Source organism: Lissotriton helveticus, chromosome 2_2 (assembly GCF_964261635.1).
Source record: "Lissotriton helveticus chromosome 2_2, aLisHel1.1, whole genome shotgun sequence".
NCBI classification, from domain to species: Eukaryota; Metazoa; Chordata; class Amphibia; order Caudata; family Salamandridae; genus Lissotriton; species Lissotriton helveticus.
This window is the reverse complement of record NC_136060.1, coordinates 265,454,998-265,475,812: the sequence shown is the minus strand read 5'-3', so window position 1 is coordinate 265,475,812 and position 20,815 is coordinate 265,454,998.

The following is a 20,815-nucleotide window of genomic DNA, read 5'->3' as shown; positions in this document are numbered from 1 at the left end:
GGCCATATGCAAATCAGCCTTGACCCTGTGCCTCATGGGAACAGTCCAGCCCGAACTGCCAAGCCATGTCTTTCCTTGACCCGAATCAAGCATCCAAGGACCGGTTTCTGGTTATCAGCCTTCATCAGCCTGTATAGCTTGACTCCAGTGTTGTGTAGAGCATGGGACTCACGTCTGAGCATACCCATCCCACTCGGGGTGAAAAATGCAAAAACAACAGTTGATGGACAGAATGCAGAACAATGTCATACATTTACCCCAGTACAGAGATCTGGGCCTAAATCCATCGTTTTTTTGCACTCCACACCACCCCAGGTCAGACATGGCCATATGCAAATCAGCCTTGACCCTGTGCCTCATGGGAACAGTCCAGCCCGAACTGCCAAGCCATGTCTTTCCTGGACCGGAATCAAGCATCCAAGGACCGGTTTCTGGCTATCAGCCTTCACCAGCCTGGATAGCTTGACTCCAGTGGTGTGGAGAGCATGGGACTCACGTCTGAGCATACCCATCCCACTCGGGGTGACAAATGCAAAAACAATTGATGGACAGAATGCAAAACAATGTCATACATTCACCCCAGTACAGAGATCTGGGCCTAAATCCATTGTTTTTTTGCACTCCACACCACCCCAGGTCAGACATGGCCATATGCAAATCAGCCTTGACCCTGTGCCTCATGGGCACAGTCCAGCCCGAACTGCCAAGCCATGTCTTTCCTGGACCGGAATCAAGCATCCAAGGACCAGTTTCTGGCTATCACCCTTCATCAGCCTGGATAGCTTGACTCCAGTGGTGTGGAGAGCATGGGACTCACGTCTGAGCATACCCATCCCACTCGGGGTGACAAATGCAAAAACAATTGATGGACAGAATGCAAAACAATGTCATACATTCACCCCAGTACAGAGATCTGGGCCTAAATCCATCGTTTTTTTGCAATCCACACCACCCCAGGTCAGACATGGCCATATGCAAATCAGCCTTGACCCTGTGCCTCATGGGCACAGTCCAGCCCGAACTGCCATGCCATGTCTTTCCTGGACCGGAATCAAGCATCCGAGGACCGGTTTCTGGCTATCAGCCTTCATCAGCCTGGATAGCTTGACTCCAGTGGTGTGGAGAGCATGGGACTCACGTCTGAGCATACCCATCCCACTCGGGGTGACAAATGCAAAAACAACAATTGATGGACAGAATGCAGAACAATGTCATACATTCACCCTAGTACAGAGATCTGGGCCTATATCCATTGTATTTTTGGCACTCCACACCACCCCAGGTCAGACATGGCCATATGCAAATCAGCCTTGACCCTGTGCCTCATGGGAACAGTCCAGCCCGAACTGCCAAGCCATGTCTTTCCTTGACCCGAATCAAGCATCCAAGGACCGGTTTCTGGTTATCAGCCTTCATCAGCCTGTATAGCTTGACTCCAGTGTTGTGTAGAGCATGGGACTCACGTCTGAGCATACCCATCCCACTCGGGGTGAAAAATGCAAAAACAACAGTTGATGGACAGAATGCAGAACAATGTCATACATTTACCCCAGTACAGAGATCTGGGCCTAAATCCATCGTTTTTTCTGCACTCCACACCACCCCAGGTCAGACATGGCCATATGCAAATCAGCCTTGACCCTGTGCCTCATGGGAACAGTCCAGCCCGAACTGCCAAGCCATGTCTTTCCTGGACCGGAATCAAGCATCCCAGGACCGGTTTCTGGCCATCAGCCTTCATCAGCCTGGATAGCTTGACTCCAGTGGTGTGGAGAGCATGGGACTCACGTCTGAGCATACCCATCCCACTTGGGGTGACAAATGCAAAAACAACAATTGATGGACAGAATGCAGAACAATGTCATACATTCACCCCAGTACAGAGATCTGGGCCTAAATCCATCGTTTTTTTGCACTCCACACCACCCCAGGTCAGACATGGCCATATGCAAATCAGCCTTGACCCTGTGCCTCATGGGAACAGTCCAGCCCGAACTGCCAAGCCATGTCTTTCCTGGACCGGAATCAAGCATCCAAGGACCAGTTTCTGGCTATCAGCCTTCATCAACCTGGATAGCTTGACTCCAGTGGTGTGGAGAGCATGGGACTCACGTCTGAGAATACCCATCCCACTCGGGGTGACAAATGCAAAAACAATTGATGGACAGAATGCAATACAATGTGATACATTCACCCCAGTACTGAGATCTGGGCCTAAATCCATCATTTTTTTGCAATCCACACCACCCCAGGTCAGACATGGCCATATGCAAATCAGCCTTGACCCTGTGCCTCATGGGCACAGTCCAGCCCGAACTGCCATGCCATGTCTTTCCTGGACCGGAATCAAGCATCCAAGGACCGGTTTCTGGCTATCAGCCTTCATCAGCCTGGAGAGCTTGACTCCAGAAATGTGGAGAGCATGGGACTCACGTCTGAGCATACCCATCCCACTCGGGGTGACAAATGCAAAAACAACAATTGATGGACAGAATGCAGAACAATGTCATACATTCACCCTAGTACAGAGATCTGGGCCTAAATCCATCGTTTTTTTGCACTCCACACCACCCCAGGTCAGACATGGCCATATGCAAATCAGCCTTGACCCTGTGCCTCATGGGAACAGTCCAGCCCAAACTGCCAAGCCATGTCTTTCCTGGACCGGAATCAAGCATCCAAAGACCGGTTTCTGGCTATAACCCTTCATGAGCATGGATAGCTTGACTCCAGCGGTGTGGAGAGCATGGGACTCACGTCTGAGCTTACCCATCCCACTCGGGGTGACAAATGCAAAAACAACAATTGATGGACAGAATGCAGAACAATGTCATACATTCACCCCAGTACTGAGATCTGGGCCTAAATCCATCGTTTTTTTGCACGCCACACCATCCCATGTCAGACATGGCCATATGCAAATCAGCCTTGACCCTGTGCCTCATGGGAACAGTCCAGCCCGAACTGACAAGCCATGTCTTTCCTGGACCCGAATCAAGCATCCAAGGACCGGTTTCTGGCTATCAGCCTTCATCAGCCTGGATATCTTGACTCCAGTGGTGTGGAGAACATGGGACTCACGTCTGAGCATACCCATCCCACTCGGGGTGACAAATGCAAAAACAACAATTGATGGACAGAATGCAGAACAATGTCATACATTCACCCTAGTAGAGAGATCTGGGCCTAAATCCATCTTTTTTTTGCACTCCACACCACCCCAGGTCAGACATGGCCATATGCAAATCAGCCTTGACCCTGTGCCTCATGGGAACAGTCCAGCCCGAACTGCCAAGCCATGTCTTTCCTGGTCCGGAATCAAGCATCCAAGGACCGGTTTCTGGCTATCAGCCTTCATCAGCCTGGATAGCTTGACTCCAGTGGTGTGGAGAGCATGGGACTCACGTCTGAGCATACCCATCCCACTCGGGGTGACAAATGCAAAAACAAAAATTGATGGACAGAATGCATAACAATGTCATACATTCACCCCAGTACAGAGATCTGGGCCTAAATCCATCGTTTTTTTGCACTCCACACCACCCCAGGTCAGACATGGCCATATGCAAATCAGCCTTGACCCTGTGCCTCATGGGAACAGTCCAGCCCGAACTGCCAAGCCATGTCTTTCCTGGACCGGAATCAAGCATCCAAGGACCAGTTTCTGGCTATCAGCCTTCATCAACCTGGATAGCTTGACTCCAGTGGTGTGGAGAGCATGGGACTCACGTCTTAGCATACCCATCCCACTCGGGGTGACAAATGCAAAAACAACAATTGATGGACAGAATGCAGAACAATGTCATACATTCACCCCAGTACAGAGATCTGGGCCTAATCCATCGTATTTTTACACTTCACACCACCCCAGGTCAGACATTGCCATATGCAAATCAGCCTTGACCCTGTGCCTCATGGGAACAGTCCAGCCCGAACTGCCAAGCCATGTCTTTCCTGGACCGTAATCAAGCATCCAAGGACCAGTTTCCGGCTATCAGCCTTCATCAGCCTGGATAGCTTGACTCCAGTGGTGTGGAGAGCATGGGACTCACGTCTGAGCATACCCATCCCACTCGGGGTGACAAATGCAAAAACAATTGATGGACAGAATGCAAAACAATGTCATACATTCACCCCAGTACTGAGATCTGGGCCTAAATCCATCGTTTTTTTGCAATCCACACCACCCCAGGTCAGACATGGCCATATGCAAATCAGCCTTGACCCTGTGCCTCATGGGCACAGTCCAGCCCGAACTGCCATGCCATGTCTTTCCTGGACCGGAATCAAGCATCCAAGGACCGGTTTCTGGCTATCAGCCTTCATCAGCCTGGATAGCTTGACTCCAGTGGTGTGGAGAGCATGGGACTCACGTCTGAGCATACCCATCCCACTCGGGGTGACAAATGCAAAAACAACAATTGATGGACAGAATGCAGAACAATGTCCTACATTCACCCTAGTACAGAGATCTGGGCCTAATCCATCGTATTTTTACACTCCACACCACCCCAGGTCAGACATTGCCATATGCAAATCAGCCTTGACCCTGTGCCTCATGGGAACAGTCCAGCCCGAACTGCCAAGCCATGTCTTTCCTGGACCGGAATCAAGCATCCAAGGACCGGTTTCTGGCTATCAGCCTTCATCAGCCTGGATAGCTTGACTCCAGTGGTGTGGAGAGCATGGGACTCACGTCTGAGCATACCCATCCCACTCGGGGTGACAAATGCAAAAACAACAATTGATGGACAGAATGCAGAACAATGTCATACATTCACCCTAGTACAGAGATCTGGGCCTATATCCATTGTATTTTTGGCACTCCACACCACCCCAGGTCAGACATGGCCATATGCAAATCAGCCTTGACCCTGTGCCTCATGGGAACAGTCCAGCCCGAACTGCCAAGCCATGTCTTTCCTTGACCCGAATCAAGCATCCAAGGACCGGTTTCTGGTTATCAGCCTTCATCAGCCTGTATAGCTTGACTCCAGTGTTGTGTAGAGCATGGGACTCACGTCTGAGCATACCCATCCCACTCGGGGTGAAAAATGCAAAAACAACAGTTGATGGACAGAATGCAGAACAATGTCATACATTTACCCCAGTACAGAGATCTGGGCCTAAATCCATCGTTTTTTCTGCACTCCACACCACCCCAGGTCAGACATGGCCATATGCAAATCAGCCTTGACCCTGTGCCTCATGGGAACAGTCCAGCCCGAACTGCCAAGCCATGTCTTTCCTGGACCGGAATCAAGCATCCCAGGACCGGTTTCTGGCCATCAGCCTTCATCAGCCTGGATAGCTTGACTCCAGTGGTGTGGAGAGCATGGGACTCACGTCTGAGCATACCCATCCCACTTGGGGTGACAAATGCAAAAACAACAATTGATGGACAGAATGCAGAACAATGTCATACATTCACCCCAGTACAGAGATCTGGGCCTAAATCCATCGTTTTTTTGCACTCCACACCACCCCAGGTCAGACATGGCCATATGCAAATCAGCCTTGACCCTGTGCCTCATGGGAACAGTCCAGCCCGAACTGCCAAGCCATGTCTTTCCTGGACCGGAATCAAGCATCCAAGGACCAGTTTCTGGCTATCAGCCTTCATCAACCTGGATAGCTTGACTCCAGTGGTGTGGAGAGCATGGGACTCACGTCTGAGAATACCCATCCCACTCGGGGTGACAAATGCAAAAACAATTGATGGACAGAATGCAATACAATGTGATACATTCACCCCAGTACTGAGATCTGGGCCTAAATCCATCATTTTTTTGCAATCCACACCACCCCAGGTCAGACATGGCCATATGCAAATCAGCCTTGACCCTGTGCCTCATGGGCACAGTCCAGCCCGAACTGCCATGCCATGTCTTTCCTGGACCGGAATCAAGCATCCAAGGACCGGTTTCTGGCTATCAGCCTTCATCAGCCTGGAGAGCTTGACTCCAGAAATGTGGAGAGCATGGGACTCACGTCTGAGCATACCCATCCCACTCGGGGTGACAAATGCAAAAACAACAATTGATGGACAGAATGCAGAACAATGTCATACATTCACCCTAGTACAGAGATCTGGGCCTAAATCCATCGTTTTTTTGCACTCCACACCACCCCAGGTCAGACATGGCCATATGCAAATCAGCCTTGACCCTGTGCCTCATGGGAACAGTCCAGCCCAAACTGCCAAGCCATGTCTTTCCTGGACCGGAATCAAGCATCCAAAGACCGGTTTCTGGCTATAACCCTTCATGAGCATGGATAGCTTGACTCCAGCTGTGTGGAGAGCATGGGACTCACGTCTGAGCTTACCCATCCCACTCGGGGTGACAAATGCAAAAACAACAATTGATGGACAGAATGCAGAACAATGTCATACATTCACCCCAGTACTGAGATCTGGGCCTAAATCCATCGTTTTTTTGCACGCCACACCATCCCATGTCAGACATGGCCATATGCAAATCAGCCTTGACCCTGTGCCTCATGGGAACAGTCCAGCCCGAACTGACAAGCCATGTCTTTCCTGGACCCGAATCAAGCATCCAAGGACCGGTTTCTGGCTATCAGCCTTCATCAGCCTGGATATCTTGACTCCAGTGGTGTGGAGAACATGGGACTCACGTCTGAGCATACCCATCCCACTCGGGGTGACAAATGCAAAAACAACAATTGATGGACAGAATGCAGAACAATGTCATACATTCACCCTAGTAGAGAGATCTGGGCCTAAATCCATCTTTTTTTTGCACTCCACACCACCCCAGGTCAGACATGGCCATATGCAAATCAGCCTTGACCCTGTGCCTCATGGGAACAGTCCAGCCCGAACTGCCAAGCCATGTCTTTCCTGGTCCGGAATCAAGCATCCAAGGACCGGTTTCTGGCTATCAGCCTTCATCAGCCTGGATAGCTTGACTCCAGTGGTGTGGAGAGCATGGGACTCACGTCTGAGCATACCCATCCCACTCGGGGTGACAAATGCAAAAACAAAAATTGATGGACAGAATGCATAACAATGTCATACATTCACCCCAGTACAGAGATCTGGGCCTAAATCCATCGTTTTTTTGCACTCCACACCACCCCAGGTCAGACATGGCCATATGCAAATCAGCCTTGACCCTGTGCCTCATGGGAACAGTCCAGCCCGAACTGCCAAGCCATGTCTTTCCTGGACCGGAATCAAGCATCCAAGGACCAGTTTCTGGCTATCAGCCTTCATCAACCTGGATAGCTTGACTCCAGTGGTGTGGAGAGCATGGGACTCACGTCTTAGCATACCCATCCCACTCGGGGTGACAAATGCAAAAACAACAATTGATGGACAGAATGCAGAACAATGTCATACATTCACCCCAGTACAGAGATCTGGGCCTAATCCATCGTATTTTTACACTTCACACCACCCCAGGTCAGACATTGCCATATGCAAATCAGCCTTGACCCTGTGCCTCATGGGAACAGTCCAGCCCGAACTGCCAAGCCATGTCTTTCCTGGACCGTAATCAAGCATCCAAGGACCAGTTTCCGGCTATCAGCCTTCATCAGCCTGGATAGCTTGACTCCAGTGGTGTGGAGAGCATGGGACTCACGTCTGAGCATACCCATCCCACTCGGGGTGACAAATGCAAAAACAATTGATGGACAGAATGCAAAACAATGTCATACATTCACCCCAGTACTGAGATCTGGGCCTAAATCCATCGTTTTTTTGCAATCCACACCACCCCAGGTCAGACATGGCCATATGCAAATCAGCCTTGACCCTGTGCCTCATGGGCACAGTCCAGCCCGAACTGCCATGCCATGTCTTTCCTGGACCGGAATCAAGCATCCAAGGACCGGTTTCTGGCTATCAGCCTTCATCAGCCTGGATAGCTTGACTCCAGTGGTGTGGAGAGCATGGGACTCACGTCTGAGCATACCCATCCCACTCGGGGTGACAAATGCAAAAACAACAATTGATGGACAGAATGCAGAACAATGTCCTACATTCACCCTAGTACAGAGATCTGGGCCTAATCCATCGTATTTTTACACTCCACACCACCCCAGGTCAGACATTGCCATATGCAAATCAGCCTTGACCCTGTGCCTCATGGGAACAGTCCAGCCCGAACTGCCAAGCCATGTCTTTCCTGGACCGGAATCAAGCATCCAAGGACCGGTTTCTGGCTATCAGCCTTCACCAGCCTGGATAGCTTGACTCCAGTGGTGTGGAGAGCATGGGACTCACGTCTGAGCATACCCATCCCACTCGGGGTGACAAATGCAAAAACAATTGATGGACAGAATGCAAAACAATGTCATACATTCACCCCAGTACTGAGATCTGGGCCTAAATCCATCGTTTTTTTGCAATCCACACCACCCCAGGTCAGACATGGCCATATGCAAATCAGCCTTGACCCTGTGCCTCATGGGCACAGTCCAGCCCGAACTGCCATGCCATGTCTTTCCTGGACCGGAATCAAGCATCCAAGGACCGGTTTCTGGCTATCAGCCTTCATCAGCCTGGATAGCTTGACTCCAGTGGTGTGGAGAGCATGGGACTCACGTCTGAGCATACCCATCCCACTCGGGGTGACAAATGCAAAAACAACAATTGATGGACAGAATGCAGAACAATGTCCTACATTCACCCTAGTACAGAGATCTGGGCCTAATCCATCGTATTTTTACACTCCACACCACCCCAGGTCAGACATTGCCATATGCAAATCAGCCTTGACCCTGTGCCTCATGGGCACAGTCCAGCCCGAACTGCCATGCCATGTCTTTCCTGGACCGGAATCAAGCATCCAAGGACCGGTTTCTGGCTATCAGCCTTTATCAGCCTGGATAGCTTGACTCCAGTGGTGTGGAGAGCATGGGACTCACGTCTGAGCATACCCATCCCACTCGGGGTGACAAATGCAAAAACAACAATTGATGGACAGAATGCAGAACAATGTCATACATTCACCCTAGTACAGAGATCTGGGCCTATATCCATTGTTTTTTGGCACTCCACACCACCCCAGGTCAGACATGGCCATATGCAAATCAGCCTTGACCCTGTGCCTCATGGGAACAGTCCAGCCCGAACTGCCAAGCCATGTCTTTCCTGGACCGGAATCAAGCATCCCAGGACCGGTTTCTGGCCATCAGCCTTCATCAGCCTGGATAGCTTGACTCCAGTGGTGTGGAGAGCATGGGACTCACGTCTGAGCATACCCATCCCACTTGGGGTGACAAATGCAAAAACAACAATTGATGGACAGAATGCAGAACAATGTCATACATTTACCCCAGTACAGAGATCTGGGCCTAAATCCATCGTTTTTTTGCACTCCACACCACCCCAGGTCAGACATGGCCATATGCAAATCAGCCTTGACCCTGTGCCTCATGGGAACAGTCCAGCCCGAACTGCCAAGCCATGTCTTTCCTGGACCGGAATCAAGCATCCAAGGACCAGTTTCTGGCTATCAGCCTTCATCAACCTGGATAGCTTGACTCCAGTGGTGTGGAGAGCATGGGACTCATGTCTGAGAATACCCATCCCACTCGGGTTGACAAATGCAAAAACAACAATTGATGGACAGAATGCAGAACAATGTCATACATTCACCCCAGTTCAGAGATCTGTGCCTAAATCCATCGTTTTTTTGCACTCCACACCACCCCAGGTCAGACATGGCCATATGCAAATCAGCCTTGACCCTGTGCCTCATGGGAAAAGTCCAGCCCGAACTGCCAGCCATGTCTTTCCTGGACCGTAATCAAGCATCCAAGGACCAGTGTCCGGCTATCAGCCTTTATCAGCCTGGATAGCTTGACTCCAGTGGTGTGGAGAGCATGGGACTCACGTCTGAGCATACCCATCCCACTCGGGGTGACAAATGCAAAAACAACAATTGATGGACAGAATGCAGAACAATGTCAAACATTCACCCCAGTACAGAGATCTGGGCCTAAATCCATCGTTTTTTTTGCAATCCACACCACCCCAGGTCAGACATGGCCATATGCAAATCAGCCTTGACCCTGTGCCTCATGGGCACAGTCCAGCCCGAACTGCCAAGCCATGTCTTTCCTGGACCGGAATCAAGCATCCAAGGACCAGTTTCTGGCTATCACCCTTCATCAGCCTGGATAGCTTGACTCCAGTGGTGTGGAGAGCATGGGACTCACGTCTGAGCATACCCATCCCACTCGGGGTGACAAATGCAAAAACAATTGATGGACAGAATGCAATACAATGTCATACATTCACCCCAGTACTGAGATCTGGGCCTAAATCCATCGTTTTTTTGCAATCCACACCACCCCAGGTCAGACATGGCCATATGCAAATCAGCCTTGACCCTGTGCCTCATGGGCACAGTCCAGCCCGAACTGCCATGCCATGTCTTTCCTGGACCGGAATCAAGCATCCAAGGACCGGTTTCTGGCTATCAGCCTTCATCAGCCTGGAGAGCTTGACTCCAGAAGTGTGGAGAGCATGGGACTCACGTCTGAGCATACCCATCCCACTCGGGGTGACAAATGCAAAAACAACAATTGATGGACAGAATGCAGAACAATGTCATACATTCACCCTAGTACAGAGATCTGGGCCTAAATCCATCGTTTTTTTGCACTCCTCACCACCCCAGGTCAGACATGGCCATATGCAAATCAGCCTTGACCCTGTGCCTCATGGGAACAGTCCAGCCCGAACTGCCAAGCCATGTCTTTCCTGGACCGGAATCAAGCATCCAAAGACCGGTTTCTGGCTATCAGCCTTCATGAGCATGGATAGCTTGACTCCAGCGGTGTGGAGAGCATGGGACTCACGTCTGAGCTTACCCATCCCACTCGGGGTGACAAATGCAAAAACAAAAATTGATGGACAGAATGCATAACAATGTCATACATGCACCCCAGTACAGAGATCTGGGCCTAAATCCATCGTTTTTTTGCACTCCACACCACCCCAGGTCAGACATGGACATATGCAAATCAGCCTTGACCCTGTGCCTCATGGGAACAGTCCAGCCCGAACTGCCAAGCCATGTCTTTCCTTGACCCGAATCAAGCATCCAAGGACCAGTTTCCGGCTATCAGCCTTCATCAGCCTGGATAGCTTGACTCCAGTGGTGTGGAGAGCATGGGACTCACGTCTGAGCATACCCATCCCACTCGGGGTGACAAATGCAAAAACAATTGATGGACAGAATGCAAAACAATGTCATACATTCACCCCAGTACTGAGATCTGGGCCTAAATCCATCGTTTTTTTGCAATCCACACCACCCCAGGTCAGACATGGCCATATGCAAATCAGCCTTGACCCTGTGCCTCATGGGCACAGTCCAGCCCGAACTGCCATGCCATGTCTTTCCTGGACCGGAATCAAGCATCCAAGGACCGGTTTCTGGCTATCAGCCTTCATCAGCCTGGATAGCTTGACTCCAGTGGTGTGGAGAGCATGGGACTCACGTCTGAGCATACCCATCCCACTCGGGGTGACAAATGCAAAAACAACAATTGATGGACAGAATGCAGAACAATGTCCTACATTCACCCTAGTACAGAGATCTGGGCCTAATCCATCGTATTTTTACACTCCACACCACCCCAGGTCAGACATTGCCATATGCAAATCAGCCTTAACCCTGTGCCTCATGGGAACAGTCCAGCCCGAACTGCCAAGCCATGTCTTTCCTGGACCGGAATCAAGCATCCAAGGACCGGTTTCTGGCTATCAGCCTTCACCAGCCTGGATAGCTTGACTCCAGTGGTGTGGAGAGCATGGGACTCACGTCTGAGCATACCCATCCCACTCGGGGTGACAAATGCAAAAACAATTGATGGACAGTATGCAAAACAATGTCATACATTCACCCCAGTACAGAGATCTGGGCCTAAATCCATCGTTTTTTTGCAATCCACACCACCCCAGGTCAGACATGGCCATATGCAAATCAGCCTTGACCCTGTGCCTCATGGGCACAGTCCAGCCCGAACTGCCATGCCATGTCTTTCCTGGACCGGAATCAAGCATCCAAGGACCGGTTTCTGGCTATCAGCCTTTATCAGCCTGGATAGCTTGACTCCAGTGGTGTGGAGAGCATGGGACTCACGTCTGAGCATACCCATCCCACTCGGGGTGACAAATGCAAAAACAACAATTGATGGACAGAATGCAGAACAATGTCATACATTCACCCTAGTACAGAGATCTGGGCCTATATCCATTGTTTTTTGGCACTCCACACCACCCCAGGTCAGACATGGCCATATGCAAATCAGCCTTGACCCTGTGCCTCATGGGAACAGTCCAGCCCGAACTGCCAAGCCATGTCTTTCCTGGACCGGAATCAAGCATCCCAGGACCGGTTTCTGGCCATCAGCCTTCATCAGCCTGGATAGCTTGACTCCAGTGGTGTGGAGAGCATGGGACTCACGTCTGAGCATACCCATCCCACTTGGGGTGACAAATGCAAAAACAACAATTGATGGACAGAATGCAGAACAATGTCATACATTTACCCCAGTACAGAGATCTGGGCCTAAATCCATCGTTTTTTTGCACTCCACACCACCCCAGGTCAGACATGGCCATATGCAAATCAGCCTTGACCCTGTGCCTCATGGGAACAGTCCAGCCCGAACTGCCAAGCCATGTCTTTCCTGGACCGGAATCAAGCATCCAAGGACCAGTTTCTGGCTATCAGCCTTCATCAACCTGGATAGCTTGACTCCAGTGGTGTGGAGAGCATGGGACTCATGTCTGAGAATACCCATCCCACTCGGGTTGACAAATGCAAAAACAACAATTGATGGACAGAATGCAGAACAATGTCATACATTCACCCCAGTTCAGAGATCTGTGCCTAAATCCATCGTTTTTTTGCACTCCACACCACCCCAGGTCAGACATGGCCATATGCAAATCAGCCTTGACCCTGTGCCTCATGGGAAAAGTCCAGCCCGAACTGCCAGCCATGTCTTTCCTGGACCGTAATCAAGCATCCAAGGACCAGTGTCCGGCTATCAGCCTTTATCAGCCTGGATAGCTTGACTCCAGTGGTGTGGAGAGCATGGGACTCACGTCTGAGCATACCCATCCCACTCGGGGTGACAAATGCAAAAACAACAATTGATGGACAGAATGCAGAACAATGTCAAACATTCACCCCAGTACAGAGATCTGGGCCTAAATCCATCGTTTTTTTTGCAATCCACACCACCCCAGGTCAGACATGGCCATATGCAAATCAGCCTTGACCCTGTGCCTCATGGGCACAGTCCAGCCCGAACTGCCAAGCCATGTCTTTCCTGGACCGGAATCAAGCATCCAAGGACCAGTTTCTGGCTATCACCCTTCATCAGCCTGGATAGCTTGACTCCAGTGGTGTGGAGAGCATGGGACTCACGTCTGAGCATACCCATCCCACTCGGGGTGACAAATGCAAAAACAATTGATGGACAGAATGCAATACAATGTCATACATTCACCCCAGTACTGAGATCTGGGCCTAAATCCATCGTTTTTTTGCAATCCACACCACCCCAGGTCAGACATGGCCATATGCAAATCAGCCTTGACCCTGTGCCTCATGGGCACAGTCCAGCCCGAACTGCCATGCCATGTCTTTCCTGGACCGGAATCAAGCATCCAAGGACCGGTTTCTGGCTATCAGCCTTCATCAGCCTGGAGAGCTTGACTCCAGAAGTGTGGAGAGCATGGGACTCACGTCTGAGCATACCCATCCCACTCGGGGTGACAAATGCAAAAACAACAATTGATGGACAGAATGCAGAACAATGTCATACATTCACCCTAGTACAGAGATCTGGGCCTAAATCCATCGTTTTTTTGCACTCCTCACCACCCCAGGTCAGACATGGCCATATGCAAATCAGCCTTGACCCTGTGCCTCATGGGAACAGTCCAGCCCGAACTGCCAAGCCATGTCTTTCCTGGACCGGAATCAAGCATCCAAAGACCGGTTTCTGGCTATCAGCCTTCATGAGCATGGATAGCTTGACTCCAGCGGTGTGGAGAGCATGGGACTCACGTCTGAGCTTACCCATCCCACTCGGGGTGACAAATGCAAAAACAACAATTGATGGACAGAATGCAGAACAATGTCATACATTCACCCCAGTACTGAGATCTGGGCCTAAATCCATCGTTTTTTTGCACGCCACACCATCCCATGTCAGACATGGCCATATGCAAATCAGCCTTGACCCTGTGCCTCATGGGAACAGTCCAGCCCGAACTGACAAGCCATGTCTTTCCTGGACCCGAATCAAGCATCCAAGGACCGGTTTCTGGCTATCAGCCTTCATCAGCCTGGATAGCTTGACTCCAGTGGTGTGGAGAGCATGGGACTCACGTCTGAGCATACCCATCCCACTCGGGGTGACAAATGCAAAACAACAATTGATGGACAGAATGCAGAACAATGTCATACATTCACCCTAGTAGAGAGATCTGGGCCTAAATCCATCGTTTTCTTGCACTCCACACCACCCCAGGTCAGACATGGCCATATGCAAATCAGCCTTGACCCTGTGCCTCATGGGAACAGTCCAGCCCGAACTGCCAAGCCATGTCTTTCCTGGTCCGGAATCAAGCATCCAAGGACCGGTTTCTGGCTATCAGCCTTCATCAGCCTGGATAGCTTGACTCCAGTGGTGTGGAGAGCATGGGACTCACGTCTGAGCATACCCATCCCACTCGGGGTGACAAATGCAAAAACAAAAATTGATGGACAGAATGCATAACAATGTCATACATGCACCCCAGTACAGAGATCTGGGCCTAAATCCATCGTTTTTTTGCACTCCACACCACCCCAGGTCAGACATGGACATATGCAAATCAGCCTTGACCCTGTGCCTCATGGGAACAGTCCAGCCCGAACTGCCAAGCCATGTCTTTCCTTGACCCGAATCAAGCTTACAAGGACCGGTTTCCGGTTATCAGCCTTCATGAGCCTGGATAGCTTGACTCCAGTGGTGTGTAGAGCATGGGACTCACGTCTGAGCATACCCATCCCACTCGGGGTGACAAATGCAAAAACAACAATTGATGGACAGAATGCAGAACAATGTCATACATTCACCCCAGTACAGAGATCTGGGCCTAAATCCATCGTTTTTTTGCACTCCACACCACCCCAGGTCAGACATGGCCATATGCAAATAAGCCTTGACACTGTGCCTCATGAGAACAGTCCAGCCTGAACTGCCAATACATGTCTTTCCTGGACCCGAATCAAGCAACCGAGGACCGGTTTCTGGCTATCAGCCTTCATCAGCCTGGATAGCTTGACTCCAGTGGTGTGGAGAGCATGGGACTCACGTCTGAGCATACCCATCCCACTCGGGGTGACAAATGCAAAAACAACAATTGATGGACAGAATGCAGAACAATGTCATACATTCACCCCAGTACAGAGATCTGGGCCTAATCCATCGTATTTTTACACTCCACACCACCCCAGGTCAGACATTGCCATATGCAAATCAGCCTTGACCCTGTGCCTCATGGGAACAGTCCAGCCCGAACTGCCAAGCCATGTCTTTCCTGGACCGTAATCAAGCATCCAAGGACCTGTTTCCGGCTATCAGCCTTCATCAGCCTGGATAGCTTGACTCCAGTGGTGTGGAGAGCATGGGACTCACGTCTGAGCATACCCATCCCACTCGGGGTGACAAATGCAAAAACAACAATTGATGGACAGAATGCAGAACAATGTCAAACATTCACCCCAGTACAGAGATCTGGGCCTAAATCCATTGTTTTTTTTGCACTCCACACCACCCCAGGTCAGACATGGCCATATGCAAATCAGCCTTGACCCTGTGCCTCATGGGCACAGTCCAGCCCGAACTGCCAAGCCATGTCTTTCCTGGACCGGAATCAAGCATCCAAGGACCAGTTTCTGGCTATCACCCTTCATCAGCCTGGATAGCTTGACTCCAGTGGTGTGGAGAGCATGGGACTCACGTCTGAGCATACCCATCCCACTCGGGGTGACAAATGCAAAAACAATTGATGGACAGAATGCAATACAATGTGATACATTCACCCCAGTACTGAGATCTGGGCCTAAATCCATCATTTTTTTGCAATCCACACCACCCCAGGTCAGACATGGCCATATGCAAATCAGCCTTGACCCTGTGCCTCATGGGCACAGTCCAGCCCGAACTGCCATGCCATGTCTTTCCTGGACCGGAATCAAGCATCCAAGGACCGGTTTCTGGCTATCAGCCTTCATCAGCCTGGAGAGCTTGACTCCAGAAGTGTGGAGAGCATGGGACTCACGTCTGAGCATACCCATCCCACTCGGGGTGACAAATGCAAAAACAACAATTGATGGACAGAATGCAGAACAATGTCATACATTCACCCTAGTACAGAGATCTGGGCCTAAATCCATCGTTTTTTTGCACTCCACACCACCCCAGGTCAGACATGGCCATATGCAAATCAGCCTTGACCCTGTGCCTCATGGGAACAGTCCAGCCCGAACTGCCAAGCCATGTCTTTCCTGGACCGGAATCAAGCATCCAAAGACCGGTTTCTGGCTATAACCCTTCATGAGCATGGATAGCTTGACTCCAGCGGTGTGGAGAGCTTGGGACTCACGTCTGAGCTTACCCATCCCACTCGGGGTGACAAATGCAAAAACAACAATTGATGGACAGAATGCAGAACAATGTCATACATTCACCCCAGTACTGAGATCTGGGCCTAAATCCATCGTTTTTTTGCACGCCACACCATCCCATGTCAGACATGGCCATATGCAAATCAGCCTTGACCCTGTGCCTCATGGGAACAGTCCAGCCCGAACTGACAAGCCATGTCTTTCCTGGACCCGAATCAAGCATCCAAGGACCGGTTTCTGGCTATCAGCCTTCATCAGCCTGGATATCTTGACTCCAGTGGTGTGGAGAACATGGGACTCACGTCTGAGCATACCCATCCCACTCGGGGTGACAAATGCAAAAACAACAATTGATGGACAGAATGCAGAACAATGTCATACATTCACCCTAGTAGAGAGATCTGGGCCTAAATCCATCGTTTTTTTGCACTCCACACCACCCCAGGTCAGACATGGCCATATGCAAATCAGCCTTGACCCTGTGCCTCATGGGAACAGTCCAGCCCGAACTGCCAAGCCATGTCTTTCCTGGTCCGGAATCAAGCATCCAAGGATCAGTTTCTGGCTATCAGCCTTCATCAGCCTGGATAGCTTGACTCCAGTGGTGTGGAGAGCATGGGACTCACGTCTGAGCATACCCATCCCACTCGGGGTGACAAATGCAAAAACAAAAATTGATGGACAGAATGCATAACAATGTCATACATTGACCCCAGTACAGAGATCTGGGCCTAAATCCATCGTTTTTTTGCACTCCACACCACCCCAGGTCAGACATGGCCATATGCAAATCAGCCTTGACCCTGTGCCTCATGGGAACAGTCCAGCCCGAACTGCCAAGCCATGTCTTTCCTGGACCGGAATCAAGCATCCAAGGACCAGTTTCTGGCTATCAGCCTTCATCAACCTGGATAGCTTGACTCCAGTGGTGTGGAGAGCATGGGACTCACGTCTGAGCATACCCATCCCACTCGGGGTGACAAATGCAAAAACAACAATTGATGGACAGAATGCAGAACAATGTCATACATTCACCCCAGTACAGAGATCTGGGCCTAATCCATCGTATTTTTACACTCCACACCACCCCAGGTCAGACATTGCCATATGCAAATCAGCCTTGACCCTGTGCCTCATGGGAACAGTCCAGCCCGAACTGCCAAGCCATGTCTTTCCTGGACCGTAATCAAGCATCCAAGGACCAGTTTCCGGCTATCAGCCTTCATCAGCCTGGATAGCTTGACTCCAGTGGTGTGGAGAGCATGGGACTCACGTCTGAGCATACCCATCCCACTCGGGGTGACAAATGCAAAAACAATTGATGGACAGAATGCAAAACAATGTCATACATTCACCCCAGTACTGAGATCTGGGCCTAAATCCATCGTTTTTTTGCAATCCACACCACCCCAGGGCAGACATGGCCATATGCAAATCAGCCTTGACCCTGTGCCTCATGGGCACAGTCCAGCCCGAACTGCCATGCCATGTCTTTCCTGGACCGGAATCAAGCATCCAAGGACCGGTTTCTGGCTATCAGCCTTCATCAGCCTGGATAGCTTGACTCCAGTGGTGTGGAGAGCATGGGACTCACGTCTGAGCATACCCATCCCACTCGGGGTGACAAATGCAAAAACAACAATTGATGGACAGAATGCAGAACAATGTCATACATTCACCCTAGTACAGAGATCTGGGCCTAAATCCATCGTTTTTTTGCACTCCACACCACCCCAGGTCAGACATGGCCATATGCAAATCAGCCTTGACCCTGTGCCTCATGGGAACAGTCCAGCCCGAACTGCCAAGCCATGTCTTTCCTGGACCGGAATCAAGCATCCAAAGACCGGTTTCTGGCTATAACCCTTCATGAGCATGGATAGCTTGACTCCAGCGGTGTGGAGAGCATGGGACTCACGTCTGAGCTTACCCATCCCACTCGGGGTGACAAATGCAAAAACAACAATTGATGGACAGAATGCAGAACAATGTCATACATTCACCCCAGTACTGAGATCTGGGCCTAAATCCATCGTTTTTTTGCACGCCACACCATCCCATGTCAGACATGGCCATATGCAAATCAGCCTTGACCCTGTGCCTCATGGGAACAGTCCAGCCCGAACTGACAAGCCATGTCTTTCCTGGACCCGAATCAAGCATCCAAGGACCGGTTTCTGGCTATCAGCCTTCATCAGCCTGGATATCTTGACTCCAGTGGTGTGGAGAACATGGGACTCACGTCTGAGCATACCCATCCCACTCGGGGTGACAAATGCAAAAACAACAATTGATGGACAGAATGCAGAACAATGTCATACATTCACCCTAGTAGAGAGATCTGGGCCTAAATCCATCGTTTTTTTGCACTCCACACCACCCCAGGTCAGACATGGCCATATGCAAATCAGCCTTGACCCTGTGCCTCATGGGAACAGTCCAGCCCGAACTGCCAAGCCATGTCTTTCCTGGTCCGGAATCAAGCATCCAAGGACCGGTTTCTGGCTATCAGCCTTCATCAGCCTGGATAGCTTGACTCCAGTGGTGTGGAGAGCATGGGACTCACGTCTGAGCATACCCATCCCACTCGGGGTGACAAATGCAAAAACAAAAATTGATGGACAGAATGCATAACAATGTCATACATTCACCCCAGTACAGAGATCTGGGCCTAAATCCATCGTTTTTTTGCACTCCACACCACCCCAGGTCAGACATGGCCATATGCAAATCAGCCTTGACCCTGTGCCTCATGGGCACAGTCCAGCCCGAACTGCCAAGCCATGTCTTTCCTGGACCGGAATCAAGCATCCAAGGACCGGTTTCTGGCTATCAGCCTTCATCAGCCTGGATAGCTTGACTCCAGTGGTGTGGAGAGCATGGGACTCACGTCTGAGCATACCCATCCCACTCGGGGTGACAAATGCAAAAACAACAATTGATGGACAGAATGCAGAACAATGTCCTACATTCACCCTAGTACAGAGATCTGGGCCTAATCCATCGTATTTTTACACTCCACACCACCCCAGGTCAGACATTGCCATATGCAAATCAGCCTTGACCCTGTGCCTCATGGGAACAGTCCAGCCCGAACTGCCAAGCCATGTCTTTCCTGGACCGGAATCAAGCATCCAAGGACCGGTTTCTGGCTATCAGCCTTCACCAGCCTGGATAGCTTGACTCCAGTGGTGTGGAGAGCATGGGACTCACGTCTGAGCATACCCATCCCACTCGGGGTGACAAATGCAAAAACAATTGATGGACAGAATGCAAAACAATGTCATACATTCACCCCAGTACAGAGATCTGGGCCTAAATCCATCGTTTTTTTGCACTCCACACCACCCCAGGTCAGACATGGCCATATGCAAATCAGCCTTGACCCTGTGCCTCATGGGCACAGTCCAGCCCGAACTGCCAAGCCATGTCTTTCCTGGACCGGAATCAAGCATCCAAGGACCAGTTTCTGGCTATCACCCTTCATCAGCCTGGATAGCTTGACTCCAGTGGTGTGGAGAGCATGGGACTCACGTCTGAGCATACCCATCCCACTCGGGGTGACAAATGCAAAAACAATTGATGGACAGAATGCAAAACAATGTCATACATTCACCCCAGTACAGAGATCTGGGCCTAAATCCATCGTTTTTTTGCAATCCACACCACCCCAGGTCAGACATGGCCATATGCAAATCAGCCTTGACCCTGTGCCTCATGGGCACAGTCCTGCCCGAACTGCCATGCCATGTCTTTCCTGGACCGGAATCAAGCATCCAAGGACCGGTTTCTGGCTATCAGCCTTTATCAGCCTGGATAGCTTGACTCCAGTGGTGTGGAGAGCATGGGACTCACGTCTGAGCATACCCATCCCACTCGGGGTGACAAATGCAAAAACAACAATTGATGGACAGAATGCAGAACAATGTCATACATTCACCCTAGTACAGAGATCTGGGCCTATATCCATTGTTTTTTGGCACTCCACACCACCCCAGGTCAGACATGGCCATATGCAAATCAGCCTTGACCCTGTGCCTCATGGGAACAGTCCAGCCCGAACTGCCAAGCCATGTCTTTCCTGGACCGGAATCAAGCATCCCAGGACCGGTTTCTGGCCATCAGCCTTCATCAGC